The sequence below is a fragment of the Cebidichthys violaceus genome, unplaced genomic scaffold (genome assembly GCF_023349555.1).
Source record: "Cebidichthys violaceus isolate CVI_PGR_0920_01 unplaced genomic scaffold, fCebVio1.0.p SCAF_67, whole genome shotgun sequence".
Classification (NCBI taxonomy): domain Eukaryota; kingdom Metazoa; phylum Chordata; class Actinopteri; order Perciformes; family Stichaeidae; genus Cebidichthys; species Cebidichthys violaceus.
Genome location: NW_027176894.1, coordinates 525535 through 549187, shown reverse-complemented (window position 1 = coordinate 549187; position 23653 = coordinate 525535). Strand labels below are relative to the sequence as shown.

General features: G+C 42.3%; 1 pseudogene; it reads left to right on the top strand.

Annotated features, from left to right (window-relative positions):
• Nucleotides 1-22079, top strand: part of LOC137890620 (contactin-associated protein-like 4) — a 78847-nt pseudogene extending 56768 nt beyond the window's left edge.
• Nucleotides 22080-23653: the final 1574 nt, after the last annotated feature.

Below are 23653 nucleotides of genomic sequence, written 5' to 3'. Positions count from 1 at the left end.
GTTTTCTGTCCAAACGAAAGTAGGACAACATCACATCTCCACAAAGATACAACTTATTAATTCTGTTTTTTTTTTATCTCCCGTTCTTCCCCATCTCCCCCCCCCCCCCCCCCCGCTCCCCCCCCAGCCTCCACTCAGGTGGTTTTCTCCTTCGACGTTGGTAACGGGCCGCTGGAGGTCCGCGTGGAGTCGAGCGTCCCCCTGAACGACAACCGGTGGCATCGAGTCCGAGCCGAGCGGAACGTCAAGGAGGCGTCGCTTCGATTGGATGCGCTTCCTGTCGCCGCGCAGGAGGCTCCGGCTGACGGACACCTCCACCTGCAGCTCAACAGCCAGCTGTTCATAGGCGAGTAGTGCGACTCTCCCATCGCTCTCTGTAGTCCGATTGTTTCGTTGCTTCACGCGTCTTTGACGGGCTGTTTGGGAACGTAAAGTAGTTAGAAACTAGAAGATGTTTTGGCCTCATTAGTCTCAGTGCTGGTTGGGTTCTCAAGTCTTCTTGATTGACACTTTCTTACTGCGTCTCCGTATCTCTCAGGCACTAACTTCCACACATGCTTGCCTTGTTTCTCTCATCCCGGTTTCTCTTATCGCTCTCTAGAGAACCGGTTTGGCACTTTCTGTCTCAGCAGCTGGATCACAGGACTTTTAGTCAAACATCTTTTTAGACTCTCCCGGCAGGAAAAAAAAAACAAAAAAATTCTGTTTCTTTCCCCAAGTTCACAGCAGCGCTCCATGAAACACAGACGAGAATAGAGCTTTGTCTCGTTACTCGGGGCTTTTCGTAGAGAACAAGTCATTTACATAGGAGGCCGTTGCATTCAGTCATCTTTACCAGGGAGTATATTCAACTTTATTTCTATCACAGTGAGTCAAAAGACACTACAAAGACATGCAACATCGTTTTTAGCACTTTATGGGGACTCTTAAAAACATTGCTCGATGGTTCTACTAATGGACAAAAACTTCACCGGGCTCCTTTAACAAACAAACCATAGAAAAATGTGTGCATCATTTGTGTGTGTTTTTAAGTTACAGCGCATGGTTGAGCTATAGCACTGATTTCTAGTCTTCCGTTTTAGGACAAAAGACGAATCACAATGATAGTTTCTTAGTTTGGATTTACAGGAGTCACACATGCTGAATTGACTTATTTCCGTCAAGTTGTGATAAATAAGGAGGATGACAATATGGTACATTTGTATACAGAGGATCCAGTGCTGTGGCAGGTAATACACGATGTGATATATACAGAGTGCTTCGTATCCACGTCAGAAATCCTCAGGAAAGAGCTAAAACACTCTCTCTTTCCACATACGTTAATCTGCTCTTGGCTCACTCTTGTCTGCTCAGCGGTATTGGATATGGAGGTGCTGAGTCCGCATGTCTATTCTATAGGGTGTCTTCACGCACAGCCCTACAGCACGCGCTCTGGATAGACTGAGAATCAAGCCTCAAGACAGTAGCAGGTCTGACCTCTTCCTATGGAGTCCTACTTACTCATTTAAAGGAATAGAAATATGAGGTTTCAAAGTGTTAAACTGCTATCAGATAAATGTCGTACGCTGCTCAGCACTATTGGATATGAAAGTGCTGAGTCGATGGTTTCTGACCACGCATATTAATCATGTTTGATAAACAAAGCATGCATCAGGGAGCAGTAATATATATATATATAGTGCTGTGTGTGCATTGAGGGTCTTTAAATAACCTGTAAATGAAGCTGAACCTGGAAGTGATTCTTCAGTCATGTAATTAATCAATGAGCTGAGAAGCTCTAACTCAAACTCCATCAGTACCGCAGCCCGGCTTATCTCAACTCCATGTGACCTCTGATGATGAAAACACATTTATTATCAGCTCTTTTCATTCTGCAAATATTGTGTATGTGAGTTCATATCAGTAAACACACACAGTGTGTGGGGAAACAAACCAACAAACAGTGATGAGATTGGATGAAGGCAGCGGGGAAATCTAGGAGAACATCGGCCTGAACCCGAAGATGTTTACCTCTGAATCATCCATGCAGTACTCATGTTTGAATTAAAATATGACGGCCTTGTTTTGCAGAATGGTTTGGTAATGGATTTGTATATTATTTGACTTGATTTGATGTGCAGAAGTACAAAGTTACTGTTAAAGTGTCCTCCAGAAAGCTATCATTGACCCCCTATCCCCTAAAGGTAAATGTAAAGTACATAATATATATGTATATAAATATAGTATTCATATCTGCTCAGGTGCATGCAATCATAAACCATAACACTGCTGTAGAGATTATGCCCATTTTATTCATGAGCCGTAATCCTGCCTTCAACAAATTCATGAGGAAAAATGTTAACTTTATTAATATTTATATATATATAAAATTCATATTGAATCCTTTTGTGCATTTTAGATAAACTATAGCACATGCAGCGCATATATACGAGACCTCCACCGATGTATAAGTCAGCCTACTTAGCGTCGTCTTCCATGAATTCATAAGCCATAATTCATTAGTGTATTTATGAGCTTTAATTATCCTTTGTGCAGATTTATAAGGCAGTGGATTACATTGTTTCGATTAACAGCCCGTGTTATTGCCTTGCATGGATTTATACGCCATAAGATTGGTTTTACGCTTTCTTTATTGCCTGCTATTTGTAGGCGTAAAATATTCACACACAGCACTTTCAAGTGAAATATTTCTGCATTCTTTGCAAGGTTTGGACGAGTAGTTTAGCGGTGCTGCGTTTGCATCCACGGTGGCTGGTGAGCTGATAGATTTCTTCTCTGCAGGCTGTGAGTCGTGCATGAGGGACCGTTTTCAAAAGAGGACCTGCAGCAATTACAGGTGTTTGTTCATTTCAACTCCATAAATCCCCTGCAGTGCTCTGACAGTTTGTCTGAAGTTGAAATTCACTTTGTCCATCTGTTGTTGGTGTGTGTTTGCCCGGTGCAGGCAAGGAGAGAGAGAGAGAGAGAGAGAGAGAGAGAGAGAGAGAGAGAGAGAGAGAGAGAGAGAGAGAGAGAGAGAGAGAGAGAGAGAGAGAGAGAGAGAGAGAGAGAGAGAGAGAGAGAGAGAGAGAGAGAGAGAGAGACAGACAGACAGACAGACAGACAGACAGACAGACAGACAGACAGACAGACAGACAGACAGACAGACAGACAGACAGACAGACAGACAGACAGACAGACAGACAGGCGATTTTATCAACATCAGAATCCCCTCCAATTAATTACGAGCTGTTTTTTTTTGTACTCACACAAAACAGAAATAATAGTGAGGAACAAGCTGGACAAATAAGGTGAGGTAAGAATAGACGGGACTGTTAGATGTAATTTGTGTTCATATTAATATCTACAAAAAGCACCAATGACCAACTAATACATCTAAATAAATAACAGGATCATTTAAAATGAACTTTTTTAATGAATCACTCTCCAGCCCGTAGATCTGCACCAACAGAAACCGCAGTAATGAAGGGGTCGGCATCGATCTGTGAATTTATAAGCGATTCTTACCGTGTAAGAAACAGCCCTGCAGCTACTTATAATCTTAAGTTGCAGCCCATCTGTACTAATCAATTTGATTTCTGCCTCACAAATATGTGGCAGATAGTCCAGTGTTTGAACGCAGGATATTATGCAGTAAGAGGCCTCCGGAGTTCTCTTCTTAAAAACTCTCCCGTTTCGAGTTCATTCTCTCTTTTCACACTTTGCGTCGGAATTCTTTGCATCGTGAGACGGACGCGCTTCACACCTCCGACGCTTGCTTTGATCTGCATTCCACTAATTGTTTTTGCGTTCGCTCTCATGTGGTCTCATACTTTATGCACAGAGTGCGCTCTCACAGCATGGTCCCGTGTAGAGAGGCTGCAATCGTCTTGTTAGAGCTGAGGTTCTACGCGAGGTTGAAATTCTCACTGATCTTGAAGGTCTCATGATCTGCATTTGGACTTTTTGATCTTTGCTTTAATCTTTACCCCACAAATCCCTCCTTACGCTTTTTTTTTCTTCTAGAAAAGATCTTACCTTCCCAGAAGTGATTCCTCTAACCACCGTCTTCACCTGATGCTTTATGATCAATGTTTTACTACTGGATCTGTGGTTGAAACCTTCTCTAGGCAGGCTTAGCTGGACAGTTTGTAAACTTCTTCAAAGTTTACAGATCCTGAAGGTTTGCTCTCCGTGGTTGTTCACAGATGCAGAGTGTCGATGCACTCCTGAAAAAGTCAACCTAGAAACCAACATCTTACAACATTACAGTCATTATCCAAAGCTACAGGAGCAATTTGTAAAGGTTAAGTGTTGCTCAAGGACACATTGACATGAGACTAGTGGAGCAGGAGCCGGGGATCGAACCTCTGACTCTTTGATTGACAGACCTGCTCTCCACTTAGCCACGGTCACCTCACCGATCAAAACCAGCCACACTGTCATTAACGTAGTGTTTCGCTTTTTTAGGCCTCTAAGCCAGAGACAGCCGTGTCTGTCCGTCCGTCCCATTCTACCCCGATGTCTCAGCGATATAACTGTGACCTCACAAAACACGTTTCTTGGCCATAACTCAAGAATGAATGTGTAAATTATGACAATTTCACACAAACGTGCAATAGGAAAACATGAAGCGATGACCTTTTGGACTGTCGTGGATGTAAACTGCAACTTGACTTGTTGGCAAAGGCATACAACCACGAGGCAGTAATTCTAGTTCCTGTATGGAAAGTGTCCTTGGGTTATAGGAAAGACATTTCAAATTTAAATCTGTGGTTATCTTCAGTGCGTATACTCTCGTTCCTCAAAACAACCATTTCATTTGGAATCAACCAAACCTGTGTGAGCATACTGAATCCCAATGTGTCCAACCATCCACCAAACAAAAGTTTACAACATATGTAAGTTTCACACTTTTCTCCAAGTGGAGACATTTCAACACTACACAGCGTTGTGCCAAAGCACCATGTCGTTGGTTGTTTTGACTTCCAGCCAACGTGGGAGACTTTAACTTATTAAATGAAAATGTCTCTCTCTCTCACACACACACACACACACACACACACACACACACACACACACACACACACACACACACACACACACACACACACACACACACACACACACACACACACACACACACACACACACACACACACACACACACACACACACACACACACACACACGCTTTAATTTCACAATATACTCATATTTGATGATACCTGTCCATATTACCCACATTTTATATTCCATTTATATCAAAACCCCATCAATTATACTTCATATCTTAATGTTGCTTTTTAATTTTCTACAAATAGGTGTAAATAAAAACCTATAAAAGCTTTTTTTTTTTTTACTGCCTTTTTAAAACCTCTCTGATCTCCCTGCTTTTTACTGAACTCATATTTGATTTTATCGGGAAATACATCAAATAAGTTAGCAAGATGCATCAAAATGTTTTATTTTTGATTACTTATTATAAATTAATTCACAGTCGGGCTGATTCTAGTCAGACTGGCTGAAATCATTAGCAGCAAGCGCTCAGTATGTCGAGCGTCTCGACACACCGCTTCGAAAATGGAAACTTTTGAGCCCACATTTGTATCTTGTGTGAAGCCATCCCGCCTCAATGACTTACCGTTTACCGACTTGTGTCGGAGCAGAAAGGAGAGCCGGCCGGCGCTCAATGATTTGTTGTGAAAAGCCGCTGCTTGCTTTCAGCGTTCAACGTCGTCAGCTTTGAACACAGAGCAAAGCGGTGGCATGTCTGAATTCTGAGAACAATAACGGGACCTTTTGCAGAAATGACAGGCTGTCAGGTTTGAACTCCGATTGCTGCCGTCACATATGAGGAGGACATGCATTTTTGATATATATTTTCATGCGCTCAGGTTTGCAGCTTCTACGAAAAGAATCTGACAGATTGCAAGTGAGGTGCCGGAGATGGTGAAAGGGTGCAAGGAAAGGTGATTGAAAGGGAAGGAAATTGGCCATTCTTCTCCACACAGACGGACGAAAAGACAGCTGTTGAAACTTACGTCCCCGACTCAGCCATTTCACCTAGAGCGTGTTGTCTCGTTACTGTTTCACCATTGTGTCATTTCACGAGAAGACTCTTGACAGTTTAGAGCTTCTGGGTGAGCAGCGGTGACGTGTGGATAATAGGAGGGGGAGAATTGTAAAAAAAAAAACTAGAGAGAAAATGTACACACTTGTCATCACAAGGACATAAAAGAACGGCAGGGACAAAGAGGACAGACAGTAGAATCTTTGATTCCTTTATGCTTTGACGCTTGTGATGTTAGCAACACAGCCATTTAAAATGAAGTTTAAAATGAAGCATTTAATAAGTAAATGTCATGCGATGACATGTTTTCAGGAGGCACGGCGTCCAGGCAGAAGGGCTTTCGGGGTTGCATTCGCTCCCTGCAGCTGAACGGCGTCACCCTGGACCTGGAGGAGAGGGCGAAGATCACACCGGGGGTTCGACCCGGCTGCCCGGGTCACTGCAGCAGCTACGGATCGCTCTGCCGGAACCAGGGCCGCTGTGTGGAGGGAGCCAGCGGCTTCCACTGTGACTGCAGCCTGTCGGCGTACACTGGAGTCTTCTGCCACACAGGTACACAAACAGACACACAGGAGGTGTCATACCATTAAAAACAATACTGTTATTACATTGTTGGGCTTTTGTCACAGAGATCCTCTCAGCATCATGTCACATGTATTAAAATAGACAAGCTAAAGAATGTAAAGGGGAAGCTTCATAGGGCCCTGTGGAGAGAGTTCTTGTAGTGCTCAAGATCCATCTGGTCTCCAGAAGACTTTTTTGAAGGTCTTGATCTCGCCTCGTTCTCAGCCAGAGAGGAATCAGGCTTTTATTCCAAGACCACCGCTGCGTATACTTCACTAAATAGCCTGTGTATGGTCTCATTTGTTTGCCAACGTCATAACCATGATCGCTCATACAAAACAAAAAGGAAAATTCCTGCACGTAAAATTCCCCTTTGCAAAGCCTGTTGATTGCTTCATCAGGACATTTCTCAAGGTACACTTATACAGTATGGCAATGACAGAAGTGAATGGAGAGGACCTTGTGGGTGTTTTTACGGGAATGTGGATGTTCCAGATGAATTTGAAGGTAGGTAGGTGTGTGTGTGTGTGTGTGTGTGTGTGTGTGTGTGTGTGTGTGTGTGTGTGTGTGTGTGTGTGTGTGTGTGTGTGTGTGTGTGTGTGTGTGTGTGTGTGTGTGTGTCTCACTGGTATGGTTTTGGTCTCTGCTTGGTCTCAACCCTCTCAAAGTCTTGATTCACCCTGGTCTTCGTCATGAACTGCTGGTCACGGTTTAGGTGGTCTTGACCGCAGCACTGCATCGAGGTCCAACAAATGTGTTTCTTCATAATACATCTGCTAGCAGGTGAACATGGATGTAAATGATGATTTGAATTATTTTAAAGCACAGCTTTACAGTCTTCTCCTTCCCTGCTGGATTGCTACTTTTCTTCTCTTTGTTCTGTGCAGACAAAGTTGTCACAGTTTGATACTGCTGAAGCCATTAAAAGGGTTTATTCTGTAATGTATTTCTCTTTCGCTCTGTGTGAGACCTGTTCAAGCATTTTCTGCACAGTGTCACTTCTCGCCTCCTCCCCCTCGTCCTTGCTTTACAGTCACTGCAGTTCACTCATATCTCCACATCCGAGGTCACGTTTTGATGTATTGTGTCGTTTCAGCTTGAAGTTCCCTTTTCGGAGGAGAATTAAAGGGTTAAAGCAGGAAATTGTCTGAGTGGAGTCCTTCACTCCGCAGATCAGCCCTGGACGTCTGTGCCGCCATTCAATGTCGTCTAATCAGTCATTTAGTGCATATAGGGTATATTCTCATAATGTATATTCAACCACAGGAAAACACTTTACCTTTCTGCTTCTACTTCAACAGAGACATTTTCTGTCTAGACAAGTGGATGAAGGTTGTTGTGGCAATGTCACAGTTGTTTATTAAAAGCAGTACATGTCGTGCCAACATAACCCTGAGCAATCGATTAGAATATTGAAACAATACGGAAAATGACTGTAAATATATGAATTGTGCTCAGCCAGGGAAGATTTAGTTTATAAACTTAGTTCAGGAACAAGGACCAAAACCCGAACACAGCTCATTTCCTTCGCACAAAAGTATTTGAGCACGTTGAACCTGTTCACTTCCTCTTTGAGTTTTCGCATGACGTGCAATTCTCGAGCAAAAACAAAAAAATCAAAAGTTCAACCGCTTACCTTGCAACATTGACCTGGAGCTCACCCTCACTCCTCCCGACCACGACCTGTTCGAAGAACATCAGCCGACTCCAGAAGTCCCGGAGATCCCAGCTTCTCCCATTATCTTTTGCCGCCAGCAAACCCGGCTGCGATCAACCACATCCACGTTCCCCTCGGCTCCCGACAACTGTCCTCCGACAATTCCGAAGTCGTCGGACCCTCGCCTTCCAACAGCCCCAGGGGGAGATCCCGACTCCGCCCGACCATCTCCCGTGCCAATAAAGTCCACGCCCTAAAGAACCACCCAGACCGCCAGTTCTTTAGCTTCCTCATACAGGGTCTCACACACAGCTTCTACCCAGGTTTGCAAGGTTAAGACAGAATCTACATGTAAAAACTTGCCATCTACGAGCCCGACAGTCCACAAGCTCCTGGTTCAGGAAGTTAAAGACTCATACATGATCAGCCCACTCATTAGCCAACCTTTCCCCATATTCAGAATCAGTCCTATCAGCATTGCTACTAGGAAATATTCAGGAAAAAAGAAGAGACTCATAAACCTCTCATCGCCCCACGGCTCTACCGTCCCAAGCATCAACAGCCTAATCCCCAGCCCGGACTACTCCATGCAGTACACCACAATTGATCACTCCTCCCCATCCCTTCATACCACGAAGAAAGGTACTCAAGACTAACTCCTTGATGGGAGATCAATGACCGAACTCTTGATCTGAAAATATCAAAAAGCCTCTAGATTTAAGAGGTTTAAATATGTCTGTATGAGACCATGGCCAAAAATAAAAAGCTTTATAATGCTGTAGTTTTGGTCACAAAGAGATCTTCGATGTTAGTTTGTGGCAACTCCGTTTTCATAAATCTCGCTTCTTTCCATTTCGGATACTGCCAAATAAGAGCTTGCCGCTGTGACCCGTGTCTCTTCCTTCAGAGGTGTCGGCCAGCTTCAAATCGGGGACGTCCGTCAGCTACACCTTCAAGGAGCCGTACGAGTTGAGCCGGAACAGCAGCGCCCTGCCGTCCTCCATCTACTCCGACATGACGCTGAGAGGAGAGAACGTCTCCCTGAGCTTCAGGACCGGCCAGAGTCCGGCTCTGCTGCTCTACGTCAGCTCCTACTACAGAGAGTCCCTGGCCCTGCTCATCAACAAGCACGGTGAGGAGGCTTTTATTCTGAAGGAGTTTGGCTGATGCACAAGATTCAAGTAGAGCGTCTCATTTTCTTTTTAGATCGTCTTATCTACCTCGACTTCTTTTTCATGCAGCTTTCATTTATTTAGAATATTTTGTTTAAAACAAGATTGCACACAAGATTCGGTGTATCACTTTTAACAAGCCTCTTAAACACCTCTTCCCTCTCTCAGGCCTTTTTCACATCTTTTTCGTCTCCTCTCCCTCAATATCATTCAGACTTGATGTTGAGCGTCCTCTATTATTGATGAAAATCTTCTCAGAAGCTTCTTTCCCCGTTTGCCTCCTTCTCCCTCACAGTCTTTCACCCTCTTTACACCTTTTTTCAAATCCTATCTAGTGTACATCTCTTTACTTTTCCTGCTTGGTTGCTTTTACTTCTTTTATATTATTCTTGTCGAGACTTTACGCCCATCGTCGTCTTCCTCCCTCAAGCTTTTTCAATTACTTTCCTGTGTTCACATCTCCTCCCAGCCTCTCATCTTACGTTTCCTCCCCTTCTTCCTCTCACTCATGTCATCCTCTCTCCCGATAGACCTCTCCTCCATTCCTTCCTCCTCCCCCTCATCCTCTGCAGCTTTTACCAGATCAGAATCCGTCAGATCTTTCCTCTCCCTTGGATTCACCCGTCAGCCTCTAGTGCCTTTTAATCTGGCCCTCCTGGCCGGCTATTATATTTTGTCTCAGGCTGAAGAAGAAGTGTTGACTGGTCTCATCACTGAGACCTGAGTGATGCCGAGAGAATAAAAGTTTGGTGGGCTGGTAATGGGTGGCAGGTCAATGTGAATAAAAAAAAAAAAAAAAAAAAAGGTGGAAAACTTGCTGATGTGTTTTATAAACTTTAGTGTGACATAATTATGTTGTGGCTTTTAAGAGAAGTAGAAGGCACTTTGAATTTAAAATGACATATTCAGCATCCGGTAGTCCAATAAAATGGGCACTTTGCTGGCAGATTAGCTGTAAATGGGTTTTTTTCCCGGTGTTAATGACTCAGAGAAAGCTGACGGACAGCAGGGCATTTCATGCTGACCGTGGAGTCGTCAGGTAAATGCACTTAAACTGAAGTGTCCAATTAAATCCCTGAGAGCTTTCTTTTGTTCAGCTCGTTTCTTATATATTTTGCCCCTCTGCTGCATTCAAACCTCCTTCAGCCCAAACCCTTGTCAATCCCTTAAAGCTTGTTTTCAAAAATACATGTATTTATTATCAGAAACAGCTGAATGGATGAGTATTCCTTCTTGGTAAATACACCTTTTTATTTAAAAGAACAGTGGGTCTTTATGAGATTAAGTGACTATACTTGAAAAAGGTATTAAAAAATGTAATTATTAAGGACAACGTGTTATTTCTTATCCTTCTTATTAATCTTAAAAGCACAGAGACATCACACGGCGTTCATTAAATCTGCATTTAATCCTCTGAATATTATGAAAATTAATTAGATTTGGAGTTGTATTGATAGGGAATTATCTTCTAATCCTCTTAATATCGAAAGCTTTATTGACTCAGATACTCATCATTCAGATTCATCAGCGGAAGCAAAAAAAAATAAATACATCCTTAAAATGAGATTCCTAAAAATTATAAAAGCAAACCTGGATGTTTTCACCAAGAGAAAAAGTTTAAAATGGAAAAAAACTTTGCGTGTTTGTGTGTGAAGATAAGCTGGAGGTGAGATACAAGCTGGACGGCAGCAGAGATGCTGAAGTGTTGAGGAGCAGAGTGAAGAGCCTGGCCGACGGACAGCTGCACACCGTCTCCATCAGCAGACTGACGGACTCCGTGTCCCTGCAGGTAACAGTCAACACCATGTATGAACAAACACACAAGGTATGAAAGCATAGAGTTGATTTAAGGTTCATTCTGTTTGACTCTTTCGTCTAATTTCAAAGTAAAAGCTGTGACATTTACAGCCAGACAATGAGCAATAAGTTCAGTTTCAAACACAGGACTTTCAACCAGGAGACTAGTTTTTGTGTCCATAGCTTATTTTGAAGCTACGCGTTTTCTGTACTTGTGTGTTCGTTTGAATTCACGACGTTAACCACGCGTTTACTGCGGCTGTAGTGGAGCATCAAAGTTTAAGAAGCTGGGCTACCCAGTGTGTGGCGCACCTTTGCGAAGGCATCTCTCAAGCTGTGGGTGGAGACACTCAGACGGAGGGTTGTTAAAGATTGCGACCGTTGACCAACTTAAATTTTGTTACAAAAGCATATCAGCAAGTCTCGTGAAGAATGTAGGCCGTGTATTCTGTCCATAGTTTTGCATAGACTTCCATTGTCAATGACGTGATTTTAAACTTTAGCCGCAGTTGATGAAGAATGAAACTGTCAAACTCCAATAACCACCTTTCATGTCTACAGCTCATGACCATTAAAGCGATATCTTGAATGCAGTGTCCTTTTAACTTGCCATAACTTTTTACATATTCAGAGACGACACTCATAAGTGTCATCAGTGCATTTTTTATCTCCATGCGGACACTTCAACACATAATAATGACCAGGACCTGATGCTGTAGCCAGTCAAACTTAGATCACAGCGCTCTTCTCCTCCTGTGGAAACATGGACAGTTTACCAATCTGCCACAAAAAAAAAAAAGGGAAACGTTTTGAGCGTGTGGCATTTTTTTAAGTATTCGCTTCCCCACATGAGATAATGAGTCGCCTGCTGTTTCTCCAGATATTAAACACTAAAATGTTAGACTCCTGGAACCAACAAATCTACCAGAGACACATAGTAGATCACATGTGTGGGTGTTTGTGTTAAATCTCAATGAATAGAAAGTCGTGAACAAACGGAGCCCCCTCTCTACAGTCCGGTCTGGTTCCTCTCAGAGATAATAAACCCAGTGATGACAGCAGAGCTACGGGAGGGCAGCAGGGACAAACTACACATTAGAAGAGCTTCGGATGAAATATGAAGCGTTTCAATGGTATCTGGATCTACTGAACGTCTTATCTCGTTAACAACAGGCTCGGATGATAAATGAGGTCAACTTCATCTATCCGGCAGCCTGAATGTCTTTATAATTATCAACCCCCCCCCCCCGAGATGAAAAAGCAGGTGACCTCGCCTCGGTGCAGCGGCCTCCTGATTCACTGTGCGCCGAGGCTCCAGTGAAAAATGAAGTGCCTCTCATTTTGCCGCTTTCCATCACCTTGAATCATTATCTCGTTAGCAACATTCTCCGGGGACATCAGGTGAATCTCAACAAGAGTTCCAGCGTGGTTTGTCCCGATGGCCAGCAGCCTAAAATCTCCACCCACACACCCACCCCCACACACAGGTCTGGAAAGCGGACAGTATCACATCCTCTCCCCTGAGCAGATGTCCCGTTGAAAAATGACTCCCCGAAGCCCAAATCACTTCAGATACACTGTGTCCTCTGGTTTTTTTGTAAATGGTTATCAGAGAGGCCAGTGTCCACTGTTTGCCTCCAAGGGTTTCCTGTTGATTTCCCATCATGCTCTGTTCTCCAGAAGAGAAACGCTTCAGGTGATAATATGTGGAAACTGAAATGAAATAAATCATATCAATTTAAAGCAAATAAAACTTTTTCCTTGAGCTTATCTAGATAAATACCAGCAGGACCGAACTGTAACCACTTTCCATCCACAGTGTATACGAGCACACAGTACTGGATTATCCATCAGCAACATCTACCAGAACATTTACACTTGTGTAGTATAGGTCACCTTTTTTTTTTTTGATAGTGGAGACTTACTAACAGTAAAATAGTATCTCTTCAAGCATTACTGTCAAATGGATGGATTTGAAACTTGAGTTTGGTTTCTTCTCCACTGCCACATGACCACACTCTGTAGCCTTCATTAAAGAATTCATTTCCAAATTCAGATTATTCTTTCACACCAAGTAATGGGTTCAAAAAGTTACTCTTAGTCTTCCGAGGCAACACCATTTTTAACAACAGTTCATAAGAAAACTATGTCGGTTGTTTCAGATTGACCAAAATCCCAGAGAAGACTTCAACCTGACATCTGACGGAGAGTTCAACGCCATCAAGTCGCTGGTGCTGGGCAGAGTGCACGGTAAGCGAGGAGGCAGTAGAAGCAGAGTCGAGGCCTTTTAAGTTAGAAAACACTCAGACTCATTGTGATATTTGGCTTTATCTGACATCATGTGCTCTTTTATGAAAATCTGCAGGCATAAATGTAGGCAAAAACATGTTAGTACCAAAAGAAAGCACTCAACACAATTAAGCGATTTATATTTCTAAGTAGTGCTGAGTCCAGATGGAAACGGTGAAGTTGGATGTAGCCACATAAGTTCCTGTGTCACACTCTAGTTCGGCCAAGTGAAGCCGATGCGGAAGCGACTTAAACTTGCATTCTGTCTACTGACCATCAGGGGGCGACTCCTCCGGTTGTATAGAAGTCTAGTCTAAAATGACTCTACTTCTCTCTTGATTTATTCCCTCAGTAAACATTGTAAACATGAGTTTATGGTCTCAATCTCTAGTTTCAAGTCTTCTTCAATACAGCATGATGTTCATTTAGTACATTATGCTCCATTTAGAGTCAAACACACCATAAAGCAGGGGATGCTTTAGGGCGGGCTTACTGTGATTGACAGGTCGCTGCCGCTACCAGAGCCTCATCCTGCGTCTCTACGTCTCTCCTCCGCATTCCAAATATGGTAACTTCCGTTCATCGGTTGCAAAAAAAGCCAAGATGGCGACGGCGAAATCGCCGAACTTGAGGCTCCACTTTAAAGTGAGACTTCCAAGTTGAACAGCAGGTGTAGAGTTGGTCATGTTTTTAAGTTCATCAGAAGAGATTGGAATGAAGCACGAAAAATTGTCACCAATTTGCTCAGATAACCATATATCCAAAGAACATTATAATATCATACTTGCTTTGCCCGAATTTAAAGCAGTTTGACCAGTTAGTTGTTCTGGACTTCTGAAAAAAGTCAGACTGTTTGGTCAAAGCTCGGTTTGCCGTCGCCTCACTCCAGTTACAGAATTCAACAGGAGTCCATGTAATGGATGCTTTACTGCAAAGCGTCTCCAACCCGGGCTTTTGTAATGCCCTGCTTTACCCATTTAGCTGCGTAGTCCCGGACGGGGACCTGTAGCAGAGTCGGGGTGAGACAGTAATTGGCTCCATCAGAGACGGATTGAGATATAAGCTGTTAATAACATTGAGGGATCGGAGAGACCGCAGTCACAGCTCTCTGAAGACAGACAACAGACGCACTGTCGATTTTAAAAGCAAACACACTGCTTCTTTAGTTCAGTAAAACATGTCAGATTCTTCAAATGGCTTTCATCAGCACTACAAACGAATACCAAGTAAGAAAATGTCTGTAAAGTACCTTTTTTTTTGGTTTCTTATTGGTGTTTCAGAGGCCTTTTACTTTTAAGTTAATTAATGACTTGCATTTTTTGGCATCCAGGAAATGGAATCATTTAAAATGATTGCATGCAAAAATTGTCATCGGTTCCTTTCAAAACATTTTATTGTTTTTTTTTACGTCAAAACTTAACATACCATTTCATGCAACTAAATGTCATAATAAAACCATTTATGCGAGCCATGCACGCCATCTATCTCATGGAGGAGCTCATGCATGATCTCCAAGCTCTTCCCTCTGTTGTGGATGTGGAGCTCCAGGACGTTGTACCTCGGTTCGGTGTGTTTTAACCTCGTCATGTCGGCGTGTGACCGGTCCTCCCCTCTGTCAAACCGGAGGAGGCAGAGAGGCAGATCAGGATCAGAAAAGCAGCAGGAAAGTGGATTTTCTGTCGTTTCCTGCCAACCCCGTCATCCATCAGCCTAACTAATGGACCCGGAAGGAATACAGAGAGACAGACAGAGGGGGGGGGGGAAGTGAAGAGTGGTTCTGCTGAGGGGAGCTTTACAGGCGGCAGTAATGTTTCCTGCTGCTCTCATCAACATACAGATGTGTCACCTCTCCGTCATCCGAACAGACACCGATGCAGCCGGTTACTGCGGTAACGTCGGCTCTCACAGCTGCTGTGGAGGAGCGGAGGTGAACGATGAGGGGATTTAAGTCCATAAAGTAAACAGATCGGAGGTGAAAGTGCACATCTGTCTCGAGGAGCGATAGATGCAGACTGGTGTAATGGCAACGGTAACCGTCTGTACGGTTGACATTCTCTCTGATGGGATGGTGATGCGCAATATGGATCCGGACTTGATGTCAGTTTGTGTCCTGCTGCTGCACTAAATAAACGAAAGCATTGTACTCAGCATAATGAATGAATGAATGAATGAATGAATGAATGATGTGTAGAGGTGCTCAATCAGTTCAAGTTAATGTACTGCCCACAATGAGGGTTAACAGGACGATCTGCAGCAGAGTCAATGAACCCGTGAGTGCATGGCCATAAGAATTGAGATAAAGCCCATAAGTATTAAACATATAGCTGACAGAATCTATAAATGCCTCTCTCATCTCAGTGTAGGCGTTTTATTTACTCTGTTAAGGGATATATATTTCAGAAGCATGTCAGGACTGTACCCGCTTCAGACGTTTAATGTCAACATAAACTTTATGAAATATGTACAGCACGTTTTAGATTCTGTAATTTATATCTCTGTTCGAGTTTAAAAAAAACCACATTTAACCTTCTCTTGTTCCATTCCTTTCGACAGGGTCCGATGATTTGGATCCAGAGCTGTCCCGGTTGGCGTCTCTCGGTTTTACCGGTTGTCTCTCCGTGGTCCACTTTAACACCATCAGCCCTCTGAAAGCTGCTCTGCTCCACCCGCACACCAGCCCCGTCGTCATCACCGGGCCTTTAGTCCGGTCCAACTGCGGCTCCTCGGCGTCGGCCGATCCCTACGCGGCAGAGAACACGCACCACCTGTCAGGTAGGGAGGGGAGGAGTCCGTTAATTCAACATCAGGTTTTATACAACTACGTGTTCTTTCACACGTCATGGTGCGGACACTAATTGGAGTTTCTGTAACACAAAAGAATCAAAAGTGAGGTCCATTATGCGTTTCGACCGTTTATTTGTTTATTTATAGCAAATCCTTGACGTTACAAAACATGGTAAATGGAAATTATAATAAGGCAAAATCACATTCCCTTTTACATAGAAGACTGAATGTGGAAGCTCGGAAACTGGAGGATAAGCTGTGTAAAACAGTTAAAGGACGAGTTATTTTAAACATCTTATTGTCATGACAATAAACAACATGTAACAAGTACACCATGTAGCCAAAACGTATTCCTCTGTGCAACAGAGTATTTAGTTCCTGAGTGACACGTTCCTTCATCACGATGAATATACTTTTAAGTCCCAAGAAAAATCCAGAGTATTTGTTTGTTTTTTTTAAACTACGGCGCTTAACTGTATTTGAAACAGTCTGTGAGCCGCTTTCAAAGATTTACTTCCTCAGCATGAAGCAATGGGCTTAAGGCCGAGTGGCACAAACAGCGGGAGGGAAGTCAGGACAAGGCAGACAACAATATTCAATATTCGACTCCCATAATCCTATACTCCTCCAAGTACTAAAGAAGAAGCCACAGTCAGTGCAGCCGACAGTGACAACGACAGTGCAGCGTTGTCTGCCCCACACAGAGTCATTAAAGTAACTTTGGTTCACTTGTCAAGCCTGAAGCTCTTATTACGTAGCATAACAAGCTACACCGCTCGGCTCATTCATAGTTGCTATGGTATGAATACAGCTTTTATATGGAAACTACAATAACTGGAAAAAAAAAAATCAAGAAGGAACATTTCTTAGGACAGATGTTGAAACCCACTGTGGCTCTAGAACTCTTTCCAACACGACACATTTTTTTATGACATTGTTTAATTGATTGCATTACATATTCCAGCTCTGTGTCTCTGCGTTGAGGTTGCTTGTAGAGTAGCACACGTCTCCCGATGTTTTTTTTATTTTTTATTTCTGTGTGTTGAAATTGCATGAAAATTGCTTTTCCAGTTCGTGAAGAGGCTCATTAATCTCACACAGTATCCTCCTGGTTTTCTGGAGGCTAATGACAGTGTGATCAATGCTTTAATTAATTTGGACCACAGATCTTTGGGGATTCTCTCTCTCCTCCGGGCTCGCTCTCATCCAGTCTGTGATGCTTTATTACAGTCATTTGGAGAGCTGATGTAGTATTCCCCCGTCTACTCTGAATGATGACGTTCTGATCCTGTTTTTCTTTCTGATCCATTTATTTTTTGGGGCATTTATCTTTTCATTTTCTATGACTCCGCCATCTTTTTTTCTGTAATTGTTTTCTTGTCTCTTCATGTCTTTCTTACTCTTTGACATCTGTTCCATTTCTGGGTGCCCTTTGATTTTTCATTTTCTGTCTTTAATATGTTTTTCTTCCTTCTGTCTTCTTTCTCTGCTGTAGACCGGTCTGGGTCAGCGGGTTCAGGTCAGCCTTTAGTCAATGCCATCAGGACTGACTCTGCTCTGATTGGAGGTACTGAACCTTTTCACTGTATTTCACTCTACTGGAACAAGGACCGGCTTCATCGGCACAACAGCAGAAACTTTTGGTTTTTGGTACACTGTTGACAATCGTACTGATTTTCACCCATCAAATATTAACAGTTCCTAACACTACCTTTAAATGTTATGAAACTGTCTCAATCTAATACCGATGCCTCTATATGACCTACATAAGTAAACTAGACCATCAACGAGGAGATCGGCTATTTCTACGTATTTATTCCTAATATCTCTTAGATTCCGCGCAAAATCAGACATGCAGGTTCACCAGAAACTCCTCCAGCGCCGCTGTGGGCCCAGGCTGCATCTCTGGGCCCGCTAGAAGAGAGGGGGTCACGTGAGAAGCAGAACCAGGACTGGTGCACAGCAGACTATGCTGCACTAAAATAAGGTTTTCTAAAGGAGAGTCTCGTGGTCAGAAATACTTCCGCCTTTGTCCACAGGGGCACCAAAATCAACATAAAATGAAAAGGTCCTCGTAGTAACTTTAATGCGTTTGGTGGAAAAGAAATTCACCAAAACAAAGTGCCACCAAAAAAAAAAAAAAAAAAAAAAAAGGTATGAAGGTTACACATCAACTCTGATGGGGTGAACAACAATGTGGACAGATGTTGAGCTCAAAGAAAGAGTAAAGTGATGTGCCAGGCAAGATTTTTTTTTTAAAACTCATTTCAAACTTTGTTGCTCTGCCAGCACAGATTGATTCAAAGAGAAGACTGAAAAAGGTTCAATCTATAATCGTGTAGATAGAAAAGGTGAGGCCCAGAGAAAAAAGTCATTTAAAACTGTCCATTAAACTGGCCTGACTCTGTCTCAGTGCACAAAGGGCAGCTCACCTAATTAAACCTATGCAGGAATTGCTTGCTGATGGGAAAACTTATTTGCAGTTATCTTGAAAAAAAAAAAAAAAAAAAAAAAAAGCATGGTTTCTTTATAATGTCATGCAGTATTAAATTGATTTCAGTCGTATTCTAGAATTCCAATTAAATGAAACCTGCTCTCATATTCCCAAATGTGCTCAGCAGAGCAGAAGAGCCCGATAGTTTCAAAAGATTTAAAATTGTGTTTAATGTACTTGAAAGTTAGATTAGTAAGATATTCAAAACATTAGGAAACAGTATGGCAGTAAAACGGGAGAAAAGTAGGCATGACTGTCGAGTAGTTTGTGTATTGAAATTTGACATTACAATTTCTCATATCTCAGCCCATTACATCGTGAATGTCCTCTACCTTGCAGGCGTCATAGCGGTGGTGATCTTCGTGATCGTGACCGGCCTGGCGATAACCGGCAGATTCCTCTACCGCAGAAAAGAGACGTATCGAAACCAGGAAGTGAAGGGAGTCAAACAGGAGGACAGCCAAGACTTCCCTTTCAACAACCAGACTGACTCCCAGAACGTCTCCACCGGAAACCCAAAGGAGTATTTTATCTAACCGGAGGTACCGATGAACATGTGGTGTCAGACGGTAAAGTCCCGCCACGCCTCAAGACTTAACGCTGCACTCAGAGCCACTCAGACACTTTGCTGGCAGAAGTGGATCAACAGCATGTCGAGGCACCAAAAAAAAAAAAAAAAAAAAAGAGAAAGAAAAACCCCAGTATTGTCTTCTGATGCTTTACTGTAAATTGTGAATATACTGATACAAACAGGCAACAGTGTTGGACTTATGAGGTGTTGATATCCTTGTTTCAACCAAGTATTCAAAAATGTAAATGTGGAATTAATGTCTTTGTAAAAATCTCTGGCTGAACGTCACCGTCATATTGAAATGTTGGAAATAATGCAGGTATCAGCATTTTGATGGTGTGTGGGTAATGTGTGAAGCTAGGCCCTCTTGTGGTTCGGTGTTCTGGGTACTTTTATGTAGAGACAGGAGAGCCCTTCAAATTTACTTCCATTTGGCAGGATGTTGTTTTATGTCACCTGGGAGTTCAGTCGTCATGTCTTCGGGTGTGATCATCTGATTTCGCCTACTTTTTACAAGGTCTGTAAACCTTTTAGGATATTTTACGATACCTTCATCCTCCAGCAATCCTTCCCGCTTGTAATCACTCTTTGAAGGTTAAAGCTCTGTCAGACCGTCTGTGGGAAAATAATTTCAGTAAATATAAATGTTCTCTCACCGTATTTCAAACATGATTCCAAATGTATGAGCTTAGCTATGGATCTACTAAGCTTTGAAGTTATATCCCTTAAACTGGATAGAAATCCATATCTTTCATAATAATGTATCAATAGGAGCGACCTCTTTCACATTGTGAGAGAATAATCAACCAAATCTGCGGCTCTACTCCGCTTTAGAGTTCAGCTTTCAGCTCATTGTTTAGCTGTCAGGGCAGCAATTTGACTTTTTTTGGTTCAATCTCATAGCAGCAGGCAGCTGTTTTTAGCGAAACTGTTCTAATAACCCACAGTACACTCCCTGCTCGGCACCAAACGGAATTGTTGGCACCTGTCCAATGAACACAGTGGAGCATTTAGTGGCTGAAGAGATGGATGGCTCCCTCAGGAGTTGGTAGAGACCAAAAACAGAACTGAAATAGAATGAATGTTTGGATTAAATTCATCAGATGGACACAAACACAACTCCAAATGAATGATATCGTTTCTCAGTAACCGCTCAATGTGTCAGTAAGTAAACCGTTACAATGTTTAACGGCGATAACATCACATTTTATTTTTTATTTACACGGCGATATGGAGAAAATACAATAACCCTATTTCTGATCAAATATCTCGACATTAATATCGCAACAGTATTGTATGGTTCACCATTGATGCTTTCACGAAATATCTATACAATTAGGTTTTTGATAAATAATCAACAGTAATGTGGGAATGACGGAAAATTGTAAACAGGCAGCTGGAAAAGTCTCGAAGATGTTCGGAAAATATTACTGCAAGGCAGCCTTTAAACCAACACCAATGCCGTATTACAATACAACATCCAAAATCTAAGACAATATACACATCACTATATTGATATAATTTGTTGTATATATCCCAGCCCTAACGTTTAACATCCTGGATTTGGCGACACCCAGGTACTTTGTCGGAGAAACAGAGAAAATGGGGCATCCGTCAACAATGCAGCCATAAAAACTCATATTGTAGGTAAGCATAGGGGGGCATTTATTTGCAGGGCAGGAAGGCTTTTGCTGTGAAAGGTAAGAGGATATAACAAGCAGTTTTGGAGTCACAGCAGTGAAGATTCAGCTCAGAAGCTGGCAAGGAGAGGCCTCTCTGATGAGAGGACATCAGAAGAAAGCTTTGAGATCAGTTAACCACGAACCTTTACCCCCCCCCCCCCACACCATTAAAACTGCACAGACAACTGAAGGAACAAAGATTTATCTGAACCATATTCAGCCAAGAAACACTTTTTTATTTTTTAAAAGAAGTCAAGACGTTTCTCACACAGTGACTCCTATCCTTCCCATGGTTCAAACATAACTTTGTTCTCTTTGAACTAAGCTCCTGGTCTGTTGTCTTATCGTTTCCCCCTCCTCTCTTATCTAAACGTAGCGGCATTGGCAGGAAACCAAGTCACATCTGTGAACTGATCTAGATTTCTATCACATGTGGTTCCCTTTGCCACTTAAGTGTCCTCCTCCCTGCTGTATGCAGCCTGCTGGGAGCTTCCTCTCCCACCTCTCTGGATGTCTCTGAAGAGTAAAGCTTTTAGCGCAGACTCCACACACTGTGGCTGTGTGTCGCCTCCTGCACTGCAGCACAGACGCTTCATGCGCTTCTGAAATGATAATCTGCTTCGGTCTGACAGGTGGATTGTGACTCGATGGAAAGCGGAGAGATGATCAGAGTCAGACTGATGTCAACACTTGAAAAAGAAGCAAATTGTTCCATCAAACCAGCTGCACATTTGGACCTGCACCTGTACACCTCAAATTATTTTTGGACATTTAGTGATCAGTTTTTGCTGATGGTGGTTTGGTTTCTTCTCTGCCAGTGCTTGTAGTTCAGCTGAATGGTTCTCAGTATAATGATGATTTAATGGTACCTAGTATTGGTGACTAACAGTGATGTCAGTGAGTTTGAGGGACATGCCATAATTTAAAAAAAAAAAAAAAAAGATATGCAGAAGATTTTGAACCATAATTCTGGTTGTTTGGTTACAGACAAAATCCTGTTTGAAGAAAATAAATTGTTTGTTTTTTTTCCAGAGACTTTGTGTGATTTTAATTTAACCCCAACGTATACATGGATAAATACACGTTCAAGAGGTTATGCAGCGACGCAATCATTATTTCCCCTCATCCATAGTAGAGCGTGCAGAAATCTGACTGATATGACACATTCAATTTCTGTTGTAGAATAAAATCCTCAGGATTTAAAAAATAAATAAATAAAAAAGCTGGCACAGCAACACCTCAACGGTGAGTATAATCAACTTTTGTCTGTTTAGTGTGGTGACATTCTGCAGATGAGGGAAATATGTGAAGCACACAGGAGCAGAGGATATCAAAGTGATTATCTGTGAAGAGCCACTTGGACTGTTTAAACACTCTGATGCCTCAGATCAGTGATTCCCATTTGATTCATTTAAAATCACTTATTATTGGTTGTGATCAGAGACAAGATGTGAAACGGAGTTGCCTTCCATTCTTGGACATCACCGATGCCGCCAAACTTTAAAAAGGATCAGTGAATCCACTGGAATGCAATGCGATACATATTCCTTTCATCCGTTGGTAGTGCAGTATACAGTCAATGCGTACCACCAGGATCCATCTTTTTACTCTGCTGTCAGCCAATATCGCCGAGTTGGAGATCCTGATCCACGCAACTTCAATTTGTACAGCTGAATCTGAGCAGACGGAACTTGGAGTTGTATCCAAACTAGTGACACGTGTCTACATGTAGTAAATCTGTGTCTCGATACATCAGGCATGCATTGTACAGCCAGAGCATGTTGCACAGACAAGGAATTTGACCGTTTAATGTCATGCACCTTCCAATCAACACAGTGCAAAATACAAGACATGATTTAAAAAATAGAAACATTAAAATGTACAAGAGAATATTAAAACAAGTATATCATTTAAGTGTAGAGTCAGTGGGGGTCCCGGGCTTTGTTAAAGAGTCCAACTGAAGACGGATTATGGGGAACATGGAGCACTTGTCAGCATGAATTCAGTGATAATCTTCTCCAAAATGTGACAAGTCTTTCAACCCTATGGTCAGGAGAGAATGTCAATATCAAAACCATAGATTATGTTCAATGGCAAAAATGTTTTACGTCTTAAGCCACCGTTTTAAAAAATGTCTCCCTGTGACATGAGGGCATGGAAACTACGGTGTTAAGGCGAGAGAATGATGGTAGTTACATTCAGTAAAGAGTCAATGATAATTGCAGGTCTGTGACAGAACTTCCATTGTCCTAAATGAAAGCCGTGAGTAAGTTAGTTGTATTCAAGTGCCACTTCAGTAGCACTAACTTACAACTAACTTTCCAGTTTCATTCATATCTATATTCTAAAAGGTTTTTAGCGAGTCTCTCATACATGACTTGTACATTTTATAAATACTAAAAAAAGAAATTCCAAATTCCCTCTGTAAAAACATTTGACTCTTATTTGTCAAGTTTCACGGCGTCTCAGTTAAATTATTCAAAAATGCAGTGAAGTAGCAGCATAAGCCCCAACTGATATACCTAATTATTACTTCTTTAAAAAAGCAGCTCTAACTTCACTCAGCCAATAATGTAAAAAACAGCTGTGCT